The following is a 20,310-nucleotide window of genomic DNA, read 5'->3' as shown; positions in this document are numbered from 1 at the left end:
CCTTGGGTGGCACCGTAGTCGGAAACCAATTCTGGTTATCGCTTCTCGGCCTTTTGGCTAAGATCAAGTGTAGTATCTGTTCTTATCAGTTTAATATCTGATACGTCCCCTATCTGGGGACCATATATTAAATGGATTTTTAGAACAGGGAGATGGAAAAAGAGCTTGCTCTGTCCACTCCACGCATTGACCTGGTATTGCAGTATCTCCAGGACCGGTGCACCCCTTCTTTAATGCAGTTTCTAAAATCAGAAAGAATTGAATTCAATGCTTTTTGTTCATTTTGCTTGTTTGTCGGATTTTGGGATGGACTCTTTGGCTTTGCTTTTCTTCTCCTCATTGGATTTTTCATGTTAAAAGTTGCAGAAGCCAGATGACAAGCTCATTTTGGTTCAACTTCAGCAACTGTGCATTTCATTGCCATGTAATGTAATGTAATGCAATGCTATCTATCTAGCTCTCCCTCTATACTTCCTTTTGGATAAACAGACATATTAGGAAAGCATTTTGGAGCTTTCACCTAAATAACTACAGGTGGTGAGATAAGCTGCACAATATAATTGACCTTTCAGTATATTGTTGCACACACACCATCTATTTAGCAAATGCCCTTGTTATCAACAGCAGCCTTTTAAACTCACCTGAGCTAACAGGTATGTGAGCTGGTTACTCTGCTGCGCTTAAAATTTCTTTTTTTGTTTGCTACAATGCCTTTTCTGAAACCTTGTCTCCCTCTGCTGGAACACTGACTTCTTTCATTTAATGCCTGCAGACTATAAAAGAGAAACCAACCCAAAAAGTTTGGTTGATTAGTCTGTGGCATTCTTTTAAACTGTTGCTTATGGCGGTCTCTGTGAGCTTCTCAGTGACATTCAGCCATCCAGGTGTCCCGCCTGCAGTAGACGGAATGTGGCAATGGAACGCTGGCTGCGCGTGTCATAATAGGCTCTGAGCCTTTATATACCTGCGCACAGCAGCAGCCACCTTCAGTCTGCTGCTGGACAGCCAGCAGCAGCAGCAGGAGAGGTAATTAATCAGCAACCCTCCTGCTAAGGGTAGACAGCTGCTCGTTCCACCCCCCCCCCCGCCTTAATTGGTTCTCCTCCCTTCCAACGGTGTTGAGGCGGGTGGGAACAGCCGGGGGTTGAGGGTACTGTGCTAAAAGAGGTGGAGTTATGCAGATCTAAAACGCGTGGATTGCAGCAGCAGCAAGCCGAAAAGTGCAGGCATGTGAGGGATCTAGAGGTTGACAGCATGTCTTCTTAACGGGAGTCCAGGTGGCCATCTCCACAAATGGACTTTTCAGAATCCTTGGGTGGCACCGTAGTCGGAAACCAATTCTGGTTATCGCTTCTCGGCCTTTTGGCTAAGATCAAGTGTAGTATCTGTTCTTATCAGTTTAATATCTGATACGTCCCCTATCTGGGGACCATATATTAAATGGATTTTTAGAACAGGGAGATGGAAAAAGAGCTTGCTCTGTCCACTCCACGCATTGACCTGGTATTGCAGTATCTCCAGGACCGGTGCACCCCTTCTTTAATGCAGTTTCTAAAATCAGAAAGAATTGAATTCAATGCTTTTTGTTCATTTTGCTTGTTTGTCGGATTTTGGGATGGACTCTTTGGCTTTGCTTTTCTTCTCCTCATTGGATTTTTCATGTTAAAAGTTGCAGAAGCCAGATGACAAGCTCATTTTGGTTCAACTTCAGCAACTGTGCATTGCATTGCCATGTAATGTAATGTAATGCAATGCTATCTATCTAGCTCTCCCTCTATACTTCCTTTTGGATAAACAGACATATTAGGCAAGCATTTTGGAGCTTTCACCTAAATAACTACAGGTGGTGAGATAAGCTGCACAATATAATTGACCTTTCAGTATATTGTTGCACACACACCATCTATTTAGCAAATGCCCTTGTTATCAACAGCAGCCTTTTAAACTCACCTGAGCTAACAGGTATGTGAGCTGGTTACTCTGCTGCGCTTAAAATTTCTTTTTTGGTTTGCTACAATGCCTTTTCTGAAACGTTGTCTCCCTCTGCTGGAACACTGACTTCTTTCATTTAATGCCTGCAGACTATAAAAGAGAAACCAACCCAAAAAGTTTGGTTGATTAGTCTGTGGCATTCTTTTAAACTGTTGCTTATGGCGGTCTCTGTGAGCTTCTCAGTGACATTCAGCCATCCAGGTATCTCGCCTGCAGTAGACGGAATGTGGCAATGGAACGCTGGCTGCGCGTGTCATAATAGGCTCTGAGCCTTTATATACCTGCGCACAGCAGCAGCCACCTTCAGTCTGCTGCTGGACAGCCAGCAGCAGCAGCAGCAGGAGAGGTAATTAATCAGCAACCCTCCTGCTAAGGGTAGACAGCTGCTCGTTCCACCCCCACCCCCCCGCCTTAATTGGTTCTCCTCCCTTCCAACGGTGTTGAGGCGGGTGGGAACAGCCGGGGGTTGAGGGTACTGTGCTAAAAGAGGTGGAGTTATGCAGATCTAAAACGCGTGGATTGCAGCAGCAGCAAGCCGAAAAGTGCAGGCATGTGAGGGATCTAGAGGTTGACAGCATGTCTTCTTAACGGGAGTCCAGGTGGCCATCTCCACAAATGGACTTTTCAGAATCCTTGGGTGGCACCGTAGTCGGAAACCAATTCTGGTTATCGCTTCTCGGCCTTTTGGCTAAGATCAAGTGTAGTATCTGTTCTTATCAGTTTAATATCTGATACGTCCCCTATCTGGGGACCATATATTAAATGGATTTTTAGAACAGGGAGATGGAAAAAGAGCTTGCTCTGTCCACTCCACGCATTGACCTGGTATTGCAGTATCTCCAGGACCGGTGCACCCCTTCTTTAATGCAGTTTCTAAAATCAGAAAGAATTGAATTCAATGCTTTTTGTTCATTTTGCTTGTTTGTCGGATTTTGGGATGGACTCTTTGGCTTTGCTTTTCTTCTCCTCATTGGATTTTTCATGTTAAAAGTTGCAGAAGCCAGATGACAAGCTCATTTTGGTTCAACTTCAGCAACTGTGCATTGCATTGCCATGTAATGTAATGTAATGCAATGCTATCTATCTAGCTCTCCCTCTATACTTCCTTTTGGATAAACAGACATATTAGGCAAGCATTTTGGAGCTTTCACCTAAATAACTACAGGTGGTGAGATAAGCTGCACAATATAATTGACCTTTCAGTATATTGTTGCACACACACCATCTATTTAGCAAATGCCCTTGTTATCAACAGCAGCCTTTTAAACTCACCTGAGCTAACAGGTATGTGAGCTGGTTACTCTGCTGCGCTTAAAATTTCTTTTTTGGTTTGCTACAATGCCTTTTCTGAAACGTTGTCTCCCTCTGCTGGAACACTGACTTCTTTCATTTAATGCCTGCAGACTATAAAAGAGAAACCAACCCAAAAAGTTTGGTTGATTAGTCTGTGGCATTCTTTTAAACTGTTGCTTATGGCGGTCTCTGTGAGCTTCTCAGTGACATTCAGCCATCCAGGTATCCCGCCTGCAGTAGACGGAATGTGGCAATGGAACGCTGGCTGCGCGTGTCATAATAGGCTCTGAGCCTTTATATACCTGCGCACAGCAGCAGACACCTTCAGTCTGCTGCTGGACAGCCAGCAGCAGCAGCAGCAGGAGAGGTAATTAATCAGCAACCCTCCTGCTAAGGGTAGACAGCTGCTCGTTCCACCCCCCCCCCCCCCCCGCCTTAATTGGTTCTCCTCCCTTCCAACGGTGTTGAGGCGGGTGGGAACAGCCGGGGGTTGAGGGTACTGTGCTAAAAGAGGTGGAGTTATGCAGATCTAAAACGCGTGGATTGCAGCAGCAGCAAGCCGAAAAGTGCAGGCATGTGAGGGATCTAGAGGTTGACAGCATGTCTTCTTAACGGGAGTCCAGGTGGCCATCTCCACAAATGGACTTTTCAGAATCCTTGGGTGGCACCGTAGTCGGAAACCAATTCTGGTTATCGCTTCTCGGCCTTTTGGCTAAGATCAAGTGTAGTATCTGTTCTTATCAGTTTAATATCTGATACGTCCCCTATCTGGGGACCATATATTAAATGGATTTTTAGAACAGGGAGATGGAAAAAGAGCTTGCTCTGTCCACTCCACGCATTGACCTGGTATTGCAGTATCTCCAGGACCGGTGCACCCCTTCTTTAATGCAGTTTCTAAAATCAGAAAGAATTGAATTCAATGCTTTTTGTTCATTTTGCTTGTTTGTCGGATTTTGGGATGGACTCTTTGGCTTTGCTTTTCTTCTCCTCATTGGATTTTTCATGTTAAAAGTTGCAGAAGCCAGATGACAAGCTCATTTTGGTTCAACTTCAGCAACTGTGCATTGCATTGCCATGTAATGTAATGTAATGCAATGCTATCTATCTAGCTCTCCCTCTATACTTCCTTTTGGATAAACAGACATATTAGGCAAGCATTTTGGAGCTTTCACCTAAATAACTACAGGTGGTGAGATAAGCTGCACAATATAATTGACCTTTCAGTATATTGTTGCACACACACCATCTATTTAGCAAATGCCCTTGTTATCAACAGCAGCCTTTTAAACTCACCTGAGCTAACAGGTATGTGAGCTGGTTACTCTGCTGCGCTTAAAATTTCTTTTTTGGTTTGCTACAATGCCTTTTCTGAAACGTTGTCTCCCTCTGCTGGAACACTGACTTCTTTCATTTAATGCCTGCAGACTATAAAAGAGAAACCAACCCAAAAAGTTTGGTTGATTAGTCTGTGGCATTCTTTTAAACTGTTGCTTATGGCGGTCTCTGTGAGCTTCTCAGTGACATTCAGCCATCCAGGTATCCCGCCTGCAGTAGACGGAATGTGGCAATGGAACGCTGGCTGCGCGTGTCATAATAGGCTCTGAGCCTTTATATACCTGCGCACAGCAGCAGCCACCTTCAGTCTGCTGCTGGACAGCCAGCAGCAGCAGCAGCAGGAGAGGTAATTAATCAGCAACCCTCCTGCTAAGGGTAGACAGCTGCTCGTTCCACCCCCCCCCCCGCCTTAATTGGTTCTCCTCCCTTCCAACGGTGTTGAGGCGGGTGGGAACAGCCGGGGGTTGAGGGTACTGTGCTAAAAGAGGTGGAGTTATGCAGATCTAAAACGCGTGGATTGCAGCAGCAGCAAGCCGAAAAGTGCAGGCATGTGAGGGATCTAGAGGTTGACAGCATGTCTTCTTAACGGGAGTCCAGGTGGCCATCTCCACAAATGGACTTTTCAGAATCCTTGGGTGGCACCGTAGTCGGAAACCAATTCTGGTTATCGCTTCTCGGCCTTTTGGCTAAGATCAAGTGTAGTATCTGTTCTTATCAGTTTAATATCTGATACGTCCCCTATCTGGGGACCATATATTAAATGGATTTTTAGAACAGGGAGATGGAAAAAGAGCTTGCTCTGTCCACTCCACGCATTGACCTGGTATTGCAGTATCTCCAGGATCGGTGCACCCCTTCTTTAATGCAGTTTCTAAAATCAGAAAGAATTGAATTCAATGCTTTTTGTTCATTTTGCTTGTTTGTCGGATTTTGGGATGGACTCTTTGGCTTTGCTTTTCTTCTCCTCATTGGATTTTTCATGTTAAAAGTTGCAGAAGCCAGATGACAAGCTCATTTTGGTTCAACTTCAGCAACTGTGCATTGCATTGCCATGTAATGTAATGTAATGCAATGCTATCTATCTAGCTCTCCCTCTATACTTCCTTTTGGATAAACAGACATATTAGGCAAGCATTTTGGAGCTTTCACCTAAATGACTACAGGTGGTGAGATAAGCTGCACAATATAATTGACCTTTCAGTATATTGTTGCACACACACCATCTATTTAGCAAATGCCCTTGTTATCAACAGCAGCCTTTTAAACTCACCTGAGCTAACAGGTATGTGAGCTGGTTACTCTGCTGCGCTTAAAATTTCTTTTTTGGTTTGCTACAATGCCTTTTCTGAAACGTTGTCTCCCTCTGCTGCAACACTGACTTCTTTCATTTAATGCCTGCAGACTATAAAAGAGAAACCAACCCAAAAAGTTTGGTTGATTAGTCTGTGGCATTCTTTTAAACTGTTGCTTATGGCGGTCTCTGTGAGCTTCTCAGTGACATTCAGCCATCCAGGTATCCCGCCTGCAGTAGACGGAATGTGGCAATGGAACGCTGGCTGCGCGTGTCATAATAGGCTCTGAGCCTTTATATACCTGCGCACAGCAGCAGCCACCTTCAGTCTGCTGCTGGACAGCCAGCAGCAGCAGCAGCAGGAGAGGTAATTAATCAGCAACCCTCCTGCTAAGGGTAGACAGCTGCTCGTTCCACCCCCCCCCCCCGCCATAATTGGTTCTCCTCCCTTCCAACGGTGTTGAGGCGGGTGGGAACAGCCGGGGGTTGAGGGTACTGTGCTAAAAGAGGTGGAGTTATGCAGATCTAAAACGCGTGGATTGCAGCAGCAGCAAGCCGAAAAGTGCAGGCATGTGAGGGATCTAGAGGTTGACAGCATGTCTTCTTAACGGGAGTCCAGGTGGCCATCTCCACAAATGGACTTTTCAGAATCCTTGGGTGGCACCGTAGTCGGAAACCAATTCTGGTTATCGCTTCTCGGCCTTTTGGCTAAGATCAAGTGTAGTATCTGTTCTTATCAGTTTAATATCTGATACGTCCCCTATCTGGGGACCATATATTAAATGGATTTTTAGAACAGGGAGATGGAAAAAGAGCTTGCTCTGTCCACTCCACGCATTGACCTGGTATTGCAGTATCTCCAGGACCGGTGCACCCCTTCTTTAATGCAGTTTCTAAAATCAGAAAGAATTGAATTCAATGCTTTTTGTTCATTTTGCTTGTTTGTCGGATTTTGGGATGGACTCTTTGGCTTTGCTTTTCTTCTCCTCATTGGATTTTTCATGTTAAAAGTTGCAGAAGCCAGATGACAAGCTCATTTTGGTTCAACTTCAGCAACTGTGCATTGCATTGCCATGTAATGTAATGTAATGCAATGCTATCTATCTAGCTCTCCCTCTATACTTCCTTTTGGATAAACAGACATATTAGGCAAGCATTTTGGAGCTTTCACCTAAATAACTACAGGTGGTGAGATAAGCTGCACAATATAATTGACCTTTCAGTATATTGTTGCACACACACCATCTATTTAGCAAATGCCCTTGTTATCAACAGCAGCCTTTTAAACTCACCTGAGCTAACAGGTATGTGAGCTGGTTACTCTGCTGAGCTTAAAATTTCTTTTTTGGTTTGCTACAATGCCTTTTCTGAAACGTTGTCTCCCTCTGCTGGAACACTGACTTCTTTCATTTAATGCCTGCAGACTATAAAAGAGAAACCAACCCAAAAAGTTTGGTTGATTAGTCTGTGGCATTCTTTTAAACTGTTGCTTATGGCGGTCTCTGTGAGCTTCTCAGTGACATTCAGCCATCCAGGTATCCCGCCTGCAGTAGACGGAATGTGGCAATGGAACGCTGGCTGCGCGTGTCATAATAGGCTCTGAGCCTTTATATACCTGCGCACAGCAGCAGCCACCTTCAGTCTGCTGCTGGACAGCCAGCAGCAGCAGCAGCAGGAGAGGTAATTAATCAGCAACCCTCCTGCTAAGGGTAGACAGCTGCTCGTTCCACCCCCCCCCCGCCTTAATTGGTTCTCCTCCCTTCCAACGGTGTTGAGGCGGGTGGGAACAGCCGGGGGTTGAGGGTACTGTGCTAAAAGAGGTGGAGTTATGCAGATCTAAAACGCGTGGATTGCAGCAGCAGCAAGCCGAAAAGTGCAGGCATGTGAGGGATCTAGAGGTTGACAGCATGTCTTCTTAACGGGAGTCCAGGTGGCCATCTCCACAAATGGACTTTTCAGAATCCTTGGGTGGCACCGTAGTCGGAAACCAATTCTGGTTATCGCTTCTCGGCCTTTTGGCTAAGATCAAGTGTAGTATCTGTTCTTATCAGTTTAATATCTGATACGTCCCCTATCTGGGGACCATATATTAAATGGATTTTTAGAACAGGGAGATGGAAAAAGAGCTTGCTCTGTCCACTCCACGCATTGACCTGGTATTGCAGTATCTCCAGGACCGGTGCACCCCTTCTTTAATGCAGTTTCTAAAATTAGAAAGAATTGAATTCAATGCTTTTTGTTCATTTTGCTTGTTTGTCGGATTTTGGGATGGACTCTTTGGCTTTGCTTTTCTTCTCCTCATTGGATTTTTCATGTTAAAAGTTGCAGAAGCCAGATGACAAGCTCATTTTGGTTCAACTTCAGCAACTGTGCATTGCATTGCCATGTAATGTAATGTAATGCAATGCTATCTATCTAGCTCTCCCTCTATACTTCCTTTTGGATAAACAGACATATTAGGCAAGCATTTTGGAGCTTTCACCTAAATAACTACAGGTGGTGAGATAAGCTGCACAATATAATTGACCTTTCAGTATATTGTTGCACACACACCATCTATTTAGCAAATGCCCTTGTTATCAACAGCAGCCTTTTAAACTCACCTGAGCTAACAGGTATGTGAGCTGGTTACTCTGCTGAGCTTAAAATTTCTTTTTTGGTTTGCTACAATGCCTTTTCTGAAACGTTGTCTCCCTCTGCTGGAACACTGACTTCTTTCATTTAATGCCTGCAGACTATAAAAGAGAAACCAACCCAAAAAGTTTGGTTGATTAGTCTGTGGCATTCTTTTAAACTGTTGCTTATGGCGGTCTCTGTGAGCTTCTCAGTGACATTCAGCCATCCAGGTATCCCGCCTGCAGTAGACGGAATGTGGCAATGGAACGCTGGCTGCGCGTGTCATAATAGGCTCTGAGCCTTTATATACCTGCGCACAGCAGCAGCCACCTTCAGTCTGCTGCTGGACAGCCAGCAGCAGCAGCAGGAGAGGTAATTAATCAGCAACCCTCCTGCTAAGGGTAGACAGCTGCTCGTTCCACCCCCCCCCCCGCCTTAATTGGTTCTCCTCCCTTCCAACGGTGTTGAGGCGGGTGGGAACAGCCGGGGGTTGAGGGTACTGTGCTAAAAGAGGTGGAGTTATGCAGATCTAAAACGCGTGGATTGCAGCAGCAGCAAGCCGAAAAGTGCAGGCATGTGAGGGATCTAGAGGTTGACAGCATGTCTTCTTAACGGGAGTCCAGGTGGCCATCTCCACAAATGGACTTTTCAGAATCCTTGGGTGGCACCGTAGTCGGAAACCAATTCTGGTTATCGCTTCTCGGCCTTTTGGCTAAGATCAAGTGTAGTATCTGTTCTTATCAGTTTAATATCTGATACGTCCCCTATCTGGGGACCATATATTAAATGGATTTTTAGAACAGGGAGATGGAAAAAGAGCTTGCTCTGTCCACTCCACGCATTGACCTGGTATTGCAGTATCTCCAGGACCGGTGCACCCCTTCTTTAATGCAGTTTCTAAAATTAGAAAGAATTGAATTCAATGCTTTTTGTTCATTTTGCTTGTTTGTCGGATTTTGGGATGGACTCTTTGGCTTTGCTTTTCTTCTCCTCATTGGATTTTTCATGTTAAAAGTTGCAGAAGCCAGATGACAAGCTCATTTTGGTTCAACTTCAGCAACTGTGCATTGCATTGCCATGTAATGTAATGTAATGCAATGCTATCTATCTAGCTCTCCCTCTATACTTCCTTTTGGATAAACAGACATATTAGGCAAGCATTTTGGAGCTTTCACCTAAATAACTACAGGTGGTGAGATAAGCTGCACAATATAATTGACCTTTCAGTATATTGTTGCACACACACCATCTATTTAGCAAATGCCCTTGTTATCAACAGCAGCCTTTTAAACTCACCTGAGCTAACAGGTATGTGAGCTGGTTACTCTGCTGAGCTTAAAATTTCTTTTTTGGTTTGCTACAATGCCTTTTCTGAAACGTTGTCTCCCTCTGCTGGAACACTGACTTCTTTCATTTAATGCCTGCAGACTATAAAAGAGAAACCAACCCAAAAAGTTTGGTTGATTAGTCTGTGGCATTCTTTTAAACTGTTGCTTATGGCGGTCTCTGTGAGCTTCTCAGTGACATTCAGCCATCCAGGTATCCCGCCTGCAGTAGACGGAATGTGGCAATGGAACGCTGGCTGCGCGTGTCATAATAGGCTCTGAGCCTTTATATACCTGCGCACAGCAGCAGCCACCTTCAGTCTGCTGCTGGACAGCCAGCAGCAGCAGCAGCAGGAGAGGTAATTAATCAGCAACCCTCCTGCTAAGGGTAGACAGCTGCTCGTTCCACCCCCCCCCCCGCCTTAATTGGTTCTCCTCCCTTCCAACGGTGTTGAGGCGGGTGGGAACAGCCGGGGGTTGAGGGTACTGTGCTAAAAGAGGTGGAGTTATGCAGATCTAAAACGCGTGGATTGCAGCAGCAGCAAGCCGAAAAGTGCAGGCATGTGAGGGATCTAGAGGTTGACAGCATGTCTTCTTAACGGGAGTCCAGGTGGCCATCTCCACAAATGGACTTTTCAGAATCCTTGGGTGGCACCGTAGTCGGAAACCAATTCTGGTTATCGCTTCTCGGCCTTTTGGCTAAGATCAAGTGTAGTATCTGTTCTTATCAGTTTAATATCTGATACGTCCCCTATCTGGGGACCATATATTAAATGGATTTTTAGAACAGGGAGATGGAAAAAGAGCTTGCTCTGTCCACTCCACGCATTGACCTGGTATTGCAGTATCTCCAGGACCGGTGCACCCCTTCTTTAATGCAGTTTCTAAAATCAGAAAGAATTGAATTCAATGCTTTTTGTTCATTTTGCTTGTTTGTCGGATTTTGGGATGGACTCTTTGGCTTTGCTTTTCTTCTCCTCATTGGATTTTTCATGTTAAAAGTTGCAGAAGCCAGATGACAAGCTCATTTTGGTTCAACTTCAGCAACTGTGCATTGCATTGCCATGTAATGTAATGTAATGCAATGCTATCTATCTAGCTCTCCCTCTATACTTCCTTTTGGATAAACAGACATATTAGGCAAGCATTTTGGAGCTTTCACCTAAATAACTACAGGTGGTGAGATAAGCTGCACAATATAATTGACCTTTCAGTATATTGTTGCACACACACCATCTATTTAGCAAATGCCCTTGTTATCATCAGCAGCCTTTTAAACTCACCTGAGCTAACAGGTATGTGAGCTGGTTACTCTGCTGCGCTTAAAATTTCTTTTTTGGTTTGCTACAATGCCTTTTCTGAAACGTTGTCTCCCTCTGCTGGAACACTGACTTCTTTCATTTAATGCCTGCAGACTATAAAAGAGAAACCAACCCAAAAAGTTTGGTTGATTAGTCTGTGGCATTCTTTTAAACTGTTGCTTATGGCGGTCTCTGTGAACTTCTCAGTGACATTCAGCCATCCAGGTATCCCGCCTGCAGTAGACGGAATGTGGCAATGGAACGCTGGCTGCGCGTGTCATAATAGGCTCTGAGCCTTTATATACCTGCGCACAGCAGCAGCCACCTTCAGTCTGCTGCTGGACAGCCAGCAGCAGCAGCAGCAGGAGAGGTAATTAATCAGCAACCCTCCTGCTAAGGGTAGACAGCTGCTCGTTCCACCCCCCCCCCGCCTTAATTGGTTCTCCTCCCTTCCAACGGTGTTGAGGCGGGTGGGAACAGCCGGGGGTTGAGGGTACTGTGCTAAAAGAGGTGGAGTTATGCAGATCTAAAACGCGTGGATTGCAGCAGCAGCAAGCCGAAAAGTGCAGGCATGTGAGGGATCTAGAGGTTGACAGCATGTCTTCTTAACGGGAGTCCAGGTGGCCATCTCCACAAATGGACTTTTCAGAATCCTTGGGTGGCACCGTAGTTGGAAACCAATTCTGGTTATCGCTTCTCGGCCTTTTGGCTAAGATCAAGTGTAGTATCTGTTCTTATCAGTTTAATATCTGATACGTCCCCTATCTGGGGACCATATATTAAATGGATTTTTAGAACAGGGAGATGGAAAAAGAGCTTGCTCTGTCCACTCCACGCATTGACCTGGTATTGCAGTATCTCCAGGACCGGTGCACCCCTTCTTTAATGCAGTTTCTAAAATCAGAAAGAATTGAATTCAATGCTTTTTGTTCATTTTGCTTGTTTGTCGGATTTTGGGATGGACTCTTTGGCTTTGCTTTTCTTCTCCTCATTGGATTTTTCATGTTAAAAGTTGCAGAAGCCAGATGACAAGCTCATTTTGGTTCAACTTCAGCAACTGTGCATTGCATTGCCATGTAATGTAATGTAATGCAATGCTATCTATCTAGCTCTCCCTCTATACTTCCTTTTGGATAAACAGACATATTAGGCAAGCATTTTGGAGCTTTCACCTAAATAACTACAGGTGGTGAGATAAGCTGCACAATATAATTGACCTTTCAGTATATTGTTGCACACACACCATCTATTTAGCAAATGCCCTTGTTATCAACAGCAGCCTTTTAAACTCACCTGAGCTAACAGGTATGTGAGCTGGTTACTCTGCTGCGCTTAAAATTTCTTTTTTGGTTTGCTACAATGCCTTTTCTGAAACGTTGTCTCCCTCTGCTGGAACACTGACTTCTTTCATTTAATGCCTGCAGACTATAAAAGAGAAACCAACCCAAAAAGTTTGGTTGATTAGTCTGTGGCATTCTTTTAAACTGTTGCTTATGGCGGTCTCTGTGAGCTTCTCAGTGACATTCAGCCATCCAGGTATCCCGCCTGCAGTAGACGGAATGTGGCAATGGAACGCTGGCTGCGCGTGTCATAATAGGCTCTGAGCCTTTATATACCTGCGCACAGCAGCAGCCACCTTCAGTCTGCTGCTGGACAGCCAGCAGCAGCAGGAGAGGTAATTAATCAGCAACCCTCCTGCTAAGGGTAGACAGCTGCTCGTTACACCCCCCCCCCCCGCCTTAATTGGTTCTCCTCCCTTCCAACGGTGTTGAGGCGGGTGGGAACAGCCGGGGGTTGAGGGTACTGTGCTAAAAGAGGTGGAGTTATGCAGATCTAAAACGCGTGGATTGCAGCAGCAGCAAGCCGAAAAGTGCAGGCATGTGAGGGATCTAGAGGTTGACAGCATGTCTTCTTAACGGGAGTCCAGGTGGCCATCTCCACAAATGGACTTTTCAGAATCCTTGGGTGGCACCGTAGTCGGAAACCAATTCTGGTTATCGCTTCTCGGCCTTTTGGCTAAGATCAAGTGTAGTATCTGTTCTTATCAGTTTAATATCTGATACGTCCCCTATCTGGGGACCATATATTAAATGGATTTTTAGAACAGGGAGATGGAAAAAGAGCTTGCTCTGTCCACTCCACGCATTGACCTGGTATTGCAGTATCTCCAGGACCGGTGCACCCCTTCTTTAATGCAGTTTCTAAAATCAGAAAGAATTGAATTCAATGCTTTTTGTTCATTTTGCTTGTTTGTCGGATTTTGGGATGGACTCTTTGGCTTTGCTTTTCTTCTCCTCATTGGATTTTTCATGTTAAAAGTTGCAGAAGCCAGATGACAAGCTCATTTTGGTTCAACTTCAGCAACTGTGCATTGCATTGCCATGTAATGTAATGTAATGCAATGCTATCTATCTAGCTCTCCCTCTATACTTCCTTTTGGATAAACAGACATATTAGGCAAGCATTTTGGAGCTTTCACCTAAATAACTACAGGTGGTGAGATAAGCTGCACAATATAATTGACCTTTCAGTATATTGTTGCACACACACCATCTATTTAGCAAATGCCCTTGTTATCAACAGCAGCCTTTTAAACTCACCTGAGCTAACAGGTATGTGAGCTGGTTACTCTGCTGCGCTTAAAATTTCTTTTTTGGTTTGCTACAATGCCTTTTCTGAAACGTTGTCTCCCTCTGCTGGAACACTGACTTCTTTCATTTAATGCCTGCAGACTATAAAAGAGAAACCAACCCAAAAAGTTTGGTTGATTAGTCTGTGGCATTCTTTTAAACTGTTGCTTATGGCGGTCTCTGTGAGCTTCTCAGTGACATTCAGCCATCCAGGTATCCCGCCTGCAGTAGACGGAATGTGGCAATGGAACGCTGGCTGCGCGTGTCATAATAGGCTCTGAGCCTTTATATACCTGCGCACAGCAGCAGCCACCTTCAGTCTGCTGCTGGACAGCCAGCAGCAGCAGGAGAGGTAATTAATCAGCAACCCTCCTGCTAAGGGTAGACAGCTGCTCGTTACACCCCCCCCCCCCGCCTTAATTGGTTCTCCTCCCTTCCAACGGTGTTGAGGCGGGTGGGAACAGCCGGGGGTTGAGGGTACTGTGCTAAAAGAGGTGGAGTTATGCAGATCTAAAACGCGTGGATTGCAGCAGCAGCAAGCCGAAAAGTGCAGGCATGTGAGGGATCTAGAGGTTGACAGCATGTCTTCTTAACGGGAGTCCAGGTGGCCATCTCCACAAATGGACTTTTCAGAATCCTTGGGTGGCACCGTAGTCGGAAACCAATTCTGGTTATCGCTTCTCGGCCTTTTGGCTAAGATCAAGTGTAGTATCTGTTCTTATCAGTTTAATATCTGATACGTCCCCTATCTGGGGACCATATATTAAATGGATTTTTAGAACAGGGAGATGGAAAAAGAGCTTGCTCTGTCCACTCCACGCATTGACCTGGTATTGCAGTATCTCCAGGACCGGTGCACCCCTTCTTTAATGCAGTTTCTAAAATCAGAAAGAATTGAATTCAATGCTTTTTGTTCATTTTGCTTGTTTGTCGGATTTTGGGATGGACTCTTTGGCTTTGCTTTTCTTCTCCTCATTGGATTTTTCATGTTAAAAGTTGCAGAAGCCAGATGACAAGCTCATTTTGGTTCAACTTCAGCAACTGTGCATTGCATTGCCATGTAATGTAATGTAATGCAATGCTATCTATCTAGCTCTCCCTCTATACTTCCTTTTGGATAAACAGACATATTAGGCAAGCATTTTGGAGCTTTCACCTAAATAACTACAGGTGGTGAGATAAGCTGCACAATATAATTGACCTTTCAGTATATTGTTGCACACACACCATCTATTTAGCAAATGCCCTTGTTATCAACAGCAGCCTTTTAAACTCACCTGAGCTAACAGGTATGTGAGCTGGTTACTCTGCTGCGCTTAAAATTTCTTTTTTGGTTTGCTACAATGCCTTTTCTGAAACGTTGTCTCCCTCTGCTGGAACACTGACTTCTTTCATTTAATGCCTGCAGACTATAAAAGAGAAACCAACCCAAAAAGTTTGGTTGATTAGTCTGTGGCATTCTTTTAAACTGTTGCTTATGGCGGTCTCTGTGAGCTTCTCAGTGACATTCAGCCATCCAGGTATCCCGCCTGCAGTAGACGGAATGTGGCAATGGAACGCTGGCTGCGCGTGTCATAATAGGCTCTGAGCCTTTATATACCTGCGCACAGCAGCAGCCACCTTCAGTCTGCTGCTGGACAGCCAGCAGCAGCAGCAGCAGGAGAGGTAATTAATCAGCAACCCTCCTGCGAAGGGTAGACAGCTGCTCGTTCCACCCCCCCCCCGCCTTAATTGGTTCTCCTCCCTTCCAACGGTGTTGAGGCGGGTGGGAACAGCCGGGGGTTGAGGGTACTGTGCTAAAAGAAGTGGAGTTATGCAGATCTAAAACGCGTGGATTGCAGCAGCAGCAAGCCGAAAAGTGCAGGCATGTGAGGGATCTAGAGGTTGACAGCATGTCTTCTTAACGGGAGTCCAGGTGGCCATCTCCACAAATGGACTTTTCAGAATCCTTGGGTGGCACCGTAGTCGGAAACCAATTCTGGTTATCGCTTCTCGGCCTTTTGGCTAAGATCAAGTGTAGTATCTGTTCTTATCAGTTTAATATCTGATACGTCCCCTATCTGGGGACCATATATTAAATGGATTTTTAGAACAGGGAGATGGAAAAAGAGCTTGCTCTTTCCACTCCACGCATTGACCTGGTATTGCAGTATCTCCAGGACCGGTGCACCCCTTCTTTAATGCAGTTTCTAAAATCAGAAAGAATTGAATTCAATGCTTTTTGTTCATTTTGCTTGTTTGTCGGATTTTGGGATGGACTCTTTGGCTTTGCTTATCTTCTCCTCATTGGATTTTTCATGTTAAAAGTTGCAGAAGCCAGATGACAAGCTCATTTTGGTTCAACTTCAGCAACTGTGCATTGCATTGCCATGTAATGTAATGTAATGCAATGCTATCTATCTAGCTCTCCCTCTATACTTCCTTTTGGATAAACAGACATATTAGGCAAGCATTTTGGAGCTTTCACCTAAATAACTACAGGTGGTGAGATAAGCTGCACAATATAATTGACCTTTCAGTATATTGTTGCACACACACCATCTATTTAGCAAATGCCCTTGTTATCAACAGCAGCCTTTTATACTCACCTGAGCTAACAGGTATGTGAGCTGGTTACTCTGCTGCGCTTAAAATTTCTTTTTTGGTTTGCTACAATGCCTTTTCTGAAACGTTGTCTCCCTCTGCTGGAACACTGACTTCTTTCATTTAATGCCTGCAGACTATAAAAGAGAAACCAACCCAAAAAGTTTGGTTGATTAGTCTGTGGCATTCTTTTAAACTGTTGCTTATGGCGGTCTCTGTGAGCTTCTCAGTGACATTCAGCCATCCAGGTATCCCGCCTGCAGTAGACGGAATGTGGCAATGGAACGCTGGCTGCGCGTGTCATAATAGGCTCTGAGCCTTTATATACCTGCGCACAGCAGCAGCCACCTTCAGTCTGCTGCTGGACAGCCAGCAGCAGCAGGAGAGGTAATTAATCAGCAACCCTCCTGCTAAGGGTAGACAGCTGCTCGTTACACCCCCCCCCCCCCGCCTTAATTGGTTCTCCTCCCTTCCAACGGTGTTGAGGCGGGTGGGAACAGCCGGGGGTTGAGGGTACTGTGCTAAAAGAGGTGGAGTTATGCAGATCTAAAACGCGTGGATTGCAGCAGCAGCAAGCCGAAAAGTGCAGGCATGTGAGGGATCTAGAGGTTGACAGCATGTCTTCTTAACGGGAGTCCAGGTGGCCATCTCCACAAATGGACTTTTCAGAATCCTTGGGTGGCACCGTAGTCGGAAACCAATTCTGGTTATCGCTTCTCGGCCTTTTGGCTAAGATCAAGTGTAGTATCTGTTCTTATCAGTTTAATATCTGATACGTCCCCTATCTGGGGACCATATATTAAATGGATTTTTAGAACAGGGAGATGGAAAAAGAGCTTGCTCTGTCCACTCCACGCATTGACCTGGTATTGCAGTATCTCCAGGACCGGTGCACCCCTTCTTTAATGCAGTTTCTAAAATCAGAAAGAATTGAATTCAATGCTTTTTGTTCATTTTGCTTGTTTGTCGGATTTTGGGATGGACTCTTTGGCTTTGCTTTTCTTCTCCTCATTGGATTTTTCATGTTAAAAGTTGCAGAAGCCAGATGACAAGCTCATTTTGGTTCAACTTCAGCAACTGTGCATTGCATTGCCATGTAATGTAATGTAATGCAATGCTATCTATCTAGCTCTCCCTCTATACTTCCTTTTGGATAAACAGACATATTAGGCAAGCATTTTGGAGCTTTCACCTAAATAACTACAGGTGGTGAGATAAGCTGCACAATATAATTGACCTTTCAGTATATTGTTGCACACACACCATCTATTTAGCAAATGCCCTTGTTATCAACAGCAGCCTTTTAAACTCACCTGAGCTAACAGGTATGTGAGCTGGTTACTCTGCTGCGCTTAAAATTTCTTTTTTGGTTTGCTACAATGCCTTTTCTGAAACGTTGTCTCCCTCTGCTGGAACACTGACTTCTTTCATTTAATGCCTGCAGACTATAAAAGAGAAACCAACCCAAAAAGTTTGGTTGATTAGTCTGTGGCATTCTTTTAAACTGTTGCTTATGGCGGTCTCTGTGAGCTTCTCAGTGACATTCAGCCATCCAGGTATCCCGCCTGCAGTAGACGGAATGTGGCAATGGAACGCTGGCTGCGCGTGTCATAATAGGCTCTGAGCCTTTATATACCTGCGCACAGCAGCAGCCACCTTCAGTCTGCTGCTGGACAGCCAGCAGCAGCAGCAGCAGGAGAGGTAATTAATCAGCAACCCTCCTGCGAAGGGTAGACAGCTGCTCGTTCCACCCCCCCCGCCTTAATTGGTTCTCCTCCCTTCCAACGGTGTTGAGGCGGGTGGGAACAGCCAGGGGTTGAGGGTACTGTGCTAAAAGAGGTGGAGTTATGCAGATCTAAAACGCGTGGATTGCAGCAGCAGCAAGCCGAAAAGTGCAGGCATGTGAGGGATCTAGAGGTTGACAGCATGTCTTCTTAACGGGAGTCCAGGTGGCCATCTCCACAAATGGACTTTTCAGAATCCTTGGGTGGCACCGTAGTCGGAAACCAATTCTGGTTATCGCTTCTCGGCCTTTTGGCTAAGATCAAGTGTAGTATCTGTTCTTATCAGTTTAATATCTGATACGTCCCCTATCTGGGGACCATATATTAAATGGATTTTTAGAACAGGGAGATGGAAAAAGAGCTTGCTCTTTCCACTCCACGCATTGACCTGGTATTGCAGTATCTCCAGGACCGGTGCACCCCTTCTTTAATGCAGTTTCTAAAATCAGAAAGAATTGAATTCAATGCTTTTTGTTCATTTTGCTTGTTTGTCGGATTTTGGGATGGACTCTTTGGCTTTGCTTATCTTCTCCTCATTGGATTTTTCATGTTAAAAGTTGCAGAAGCCAGATGACAAGCTCATTTTGGTTCAACTTCAGCAACTGTGCATTGCATTGCCATGTAATGTATTGTAATGCAATGCTATCTATCTAGCTCTCCCTCTATACTTCCTTTTGGATAAACAGACATATTAGGCAAGCATTTTGGAGCTTTCACCTAAATAACTACAGGTGGTGAGATAAGCTGCACAATATAATTGACCTTTCAGTATATTGTTGCACACACACCATCTATTTAGCAAATGCCCTTGTTATCAACAGCAGCCTTTTAAACTCACCTGAGCTAACAGGTATGTGAGCTGGTTACTCTGCTGCGCTTAAAATTTCTTTTTTGGTTTGCTACAATGCCTTTTCTGAAACGTTGTCTCCCTCTGCTGGAACACTGACTTCTTTCATTTAATGCCTGCAGACTATAAAAGAGAAACCAACCCAAAAAGTTTGGTTGATTAGTCTGTGGCATTCTTTTAAACTGTTGCTTATGGCGGTCTCTGTGAGCTTCTCAGTGACATTCAGCCATCCAGGTATCCCGCCTGCAGTAGACGGAATGTGGCAATGGAACGCTGGCTGCGCGTGTCATAATAGGCTCTGAGCCTTTATATACCTGCGCACAGCAGCAGCCACCTTCAGTCTGCTGCTGGACAGCCAGCAGCAGCAGCAGCAGGAGAGGTAATTAATCAGCAACCCTCCTGCTAAGGGTAGACAGCTGCTCGTTCCACCCCCCCCCCGCCTTAATTGGTTCTCCTCCCTTCCAACGGTGTTGAGGCGGGTGGGAACAGCCGGGGGTTGAGGGTACTGTGCTAAAAGAGGTGGAGTTATGCAGATCTAAAACGCGTGGATTGCAGCAGCAGCAAGCCGAAAAGTGCAGGCATGTGAGGGATCTAGAGGTTGACAGCATGTCTTCTTAACGGGAGTCCAGGTGGCCATCTCCACAAATGGACTTTTCAGAATCCTTGGGTGGCACCGTAGTCGGAAACCAATTCTGGTTATCGCTTCTCGGCCTTTTGGCTAAGATCAAGTGTAGTATCTGTTCTTATCAGTTTAATATCTGATACGTCCCCTATCTGGGGACCATATATTAAATGGATTTTTAGAACAGGGAGATGGAAAAAGAGCTTGCTCTGTCCACTCCACGCATTGACCTGGTATTGCAGTATCTCCAGGACCGGTGCACCCCTTCTTTAATGCAGTTTCTAAAATCAGAAAGAATTGAATTCAATGCTTTTTGTTCATTTTGCTTGTTTGTCGGATTTTGGGATGGACTCTTTGGCTTTGCTTTTCTTCTCCTCATTGGATTTTTCATGTTAAAAGTTGCAGAAGCCAGATGACAAGCTCATTTTGGTTCAACTTCAGCAACTGTGCATTGCATTGCCATGTAATGTAATGTAATGCAATGCTATCTATCTAGCTCTCCCTCTATACTTCCTTTTGGATAAACAGACATATTAGGCAAGCATTTTGGAGCTTTCACCTAAATAACTACAGGTGGTGAGATAAGCTGCACAATATAATTGACCTTTCAGTATATTGTTGCACACACACCATCTATTTAGCAAATGCCCTTGTTATCAACAGCAGCCTTTTAAACTCACCTGAGCTA

General features: G+C 44.9%; 16 non-coding genes across 16 annotated transcripts; all 16 read left to right on the top strand.

Annotated features, from left to right (window-relative positions):
* The first annotated feature begins 37 nt into the window (after positions 1 to 37).
* LOC141241144 (U2 spliceosomal RNA) lies at positions 38 to 228 on the top strand. The gene has a single exon (XR_012305928.1). It is a non-coding gene; the product is annotated as a U2 spliceosomal RNA (small nuclear RNA).
* Positions 229 to 1,346: 1,118 nt separating this feature from the next.
* Positions 1,347 to 1,537, top strand: LOC141241142 (U2 spliceosomal RNA). The gene has a single exon (XR_012305926.1). It is a non-coding gene; the product is annotated as a U2 spliceosomal RNA (small nuclear RNA).
* A 1,123-nt stretch (positions 1,538 to 2,660) lies between these two features.
* LOC141241141 (U2 spliceosomal RNA) lies at positions 2,661 to 2,851 on the top strand. Its single transcript, XR_012305925.1, has one exon. It is a non-coding gene; the product is annotated as a U2 spliceosomal RNA (small nuclear RNA).
* A 1,126-nt stretch (positions 2,852 to 3,977) lies between these two features.
* LOC141241140 (U2 spliceosomal RNA) lies at positions 3,978 to 4,168 on the top strand. The gene has a single exon (XR_012305924.1). It is a non-coding gene; the product is annotated as a U2 spliceosomal RNA (small nuclear RNA).
* Positions 4,169 to 5,289: 1,121 nt separating this feature from the next.
* On the top strand, positions 5,290 to 5,480 carry LOC141241260 (U2 spliceosomal RNA). Its single transcript, XR_012306041.1, has one exon. It is a non-coding gene; the product is annotated as a U2 spliceosomal RNA (small nuclear RNA).
* A 1,122-nt stretch (positions 5,481 to 6,602) lies between these two features.
* Positions 6,603 to 6,793, top strand: LOC141241138 (U2 spliceosomal RNA). The gene has a single exon (XR_012305923.1). It is a non-coding gene; the product is annotated as a U2 spliceosomal RNA (small nuclear RNA).
* Positions 6,794 to 7,913: 1,120 nt separating this feature from the next.
* On the top strand, positions 7,914 to 8,104 carry LOC141241137 (U2 spliceosomal RNA). The gene has a single exon (XR_012305922.1). It is a non-coding gene; the product is annotated as a U2 spliceosomal RNA (small nuclear RNA).
* Positions 8,105 to 9,222: 1,118 nt separating this feature from the next.
* On the top strand, positions 9,223 to 9,413 carry LOC141241135 (U2 spliceosomal RNA). Its single transcript, XR_012305920.1, has one exon. It is a non-coding gene; the product is annotated as a U2 spliceosomal RNA (small nuclear RNA).
* A 1,121-nt stretch (positions 9,414 to 10,534) lies between these two features.
* LOC141241134 (U2 spliceosomal RNA) lies at positions 10,535 to 10,725 on the top strand. The gene has a single exon (XR_012305919.1). It is a non-coding gene; the product is annotated as a U2 spliceosomal RNA (small nuclear RNA).
* A 1,120-nt stretch (positions 10,726 to 11,845) lies between these two features.
* Positions 11,846 to 12,036, top strand: LOC141241133 (U2 spliceosomal RNA). The gene has a single exon (XR_012305918.1). It is a non-coding gene; the product is annotated as a U2 spliceosomal RNA (small nuclear RNA).
* A 1,116-nt stretch (positions 12,037 to 13,152) lies between these two features.
* On the top strand, positions 13,153 to 13,343 carry LOC141241132 (U2 spliceosomal RNA). The gene has a single exon (XR_012305917.1). It is a non-coding gene; the product is annotated as a U2 spliceosomal RNA (small nuclear RNA).
* Positions 13,344 to 14,459: 1,116 nt separating this feature from the next.
* LOC141241131 (U2 spliceosomal RNA) lies at positions 14,460 to 14,650 on the top strand. The gene has a single exon (XR_012305916.1). It is a non-coding gene; the product is annotated as a U2 spliceosomal RNA (small nuclear RNA).
* Positions 14,651 to 15,770: 1,120 nt separating this feature from the next.
* LOC141241033 (U2 spliceosomal RNA) lies at positions 15,771 to 15,961 on the top strand. Its single transcript, XR_012305822.1, has one exon. It is a non-coding gene; the product is annotated as a U2 spliceosomal RNA (small nuclear RNA).
* A 1,117-nt stretch (positions 15,962 to 17,078) lies between these two features.
* Positions 17,079 to 17,269, top strand: LOC141241130 (U2 spliceosomal RNA). The gene has a single exon (XR_012305915.1). It is a non-coding gene; the product is annotated as a U2 spliceosomal RNA (small nuclear RNA).
* A 1,118-nt stretch (positions 17,270 to 18,387) lies between these two features.
* LOC141241376 (U2 spliceosomal RNA) lies at positions 18,388 to 18,578 on the top strand. The gene has a single exon (XR_012306130.1). It is a non-coding gene; the product is annotated as a U2 spliceosomal RNA (small nuclear RNA).
* Positions 18,579 to 19,698: 1,120 nt separating this feature from the next.
* On the top strand, positions 19,699 to 19,889 carry LOC141241129 (U2 spliceosomal RNA). Its single transcript, XR_012305914.1, has one exon. It is a non-coding gene; the product is annotated as a U2 spliceosomal RNA (small nuclear RNA).
* Positions 19,890 to 20,310: the final 421 nt, after the last annotated feature.

The sequence above is a fragment of the Phyllobates terribilis genome, unplaced genomic scaffold (genome assembly GCF_046119375.1).
Source record: "Phyllobates terribilis strain yellow unplaced genomic scaffold, ASM4611937v1 Scaffold_986__1_contigs__length_492241, whole genome shotgun sequence".
NCBI lineage: Eukaryota > Metazoa > Chordata > Amphibia > Anura > Dendrobatidae > Phyllobates > Phyllobates terribilis.
This window is presented reverse-complemented; position numbering and strand designations above follow the sequence as displayed.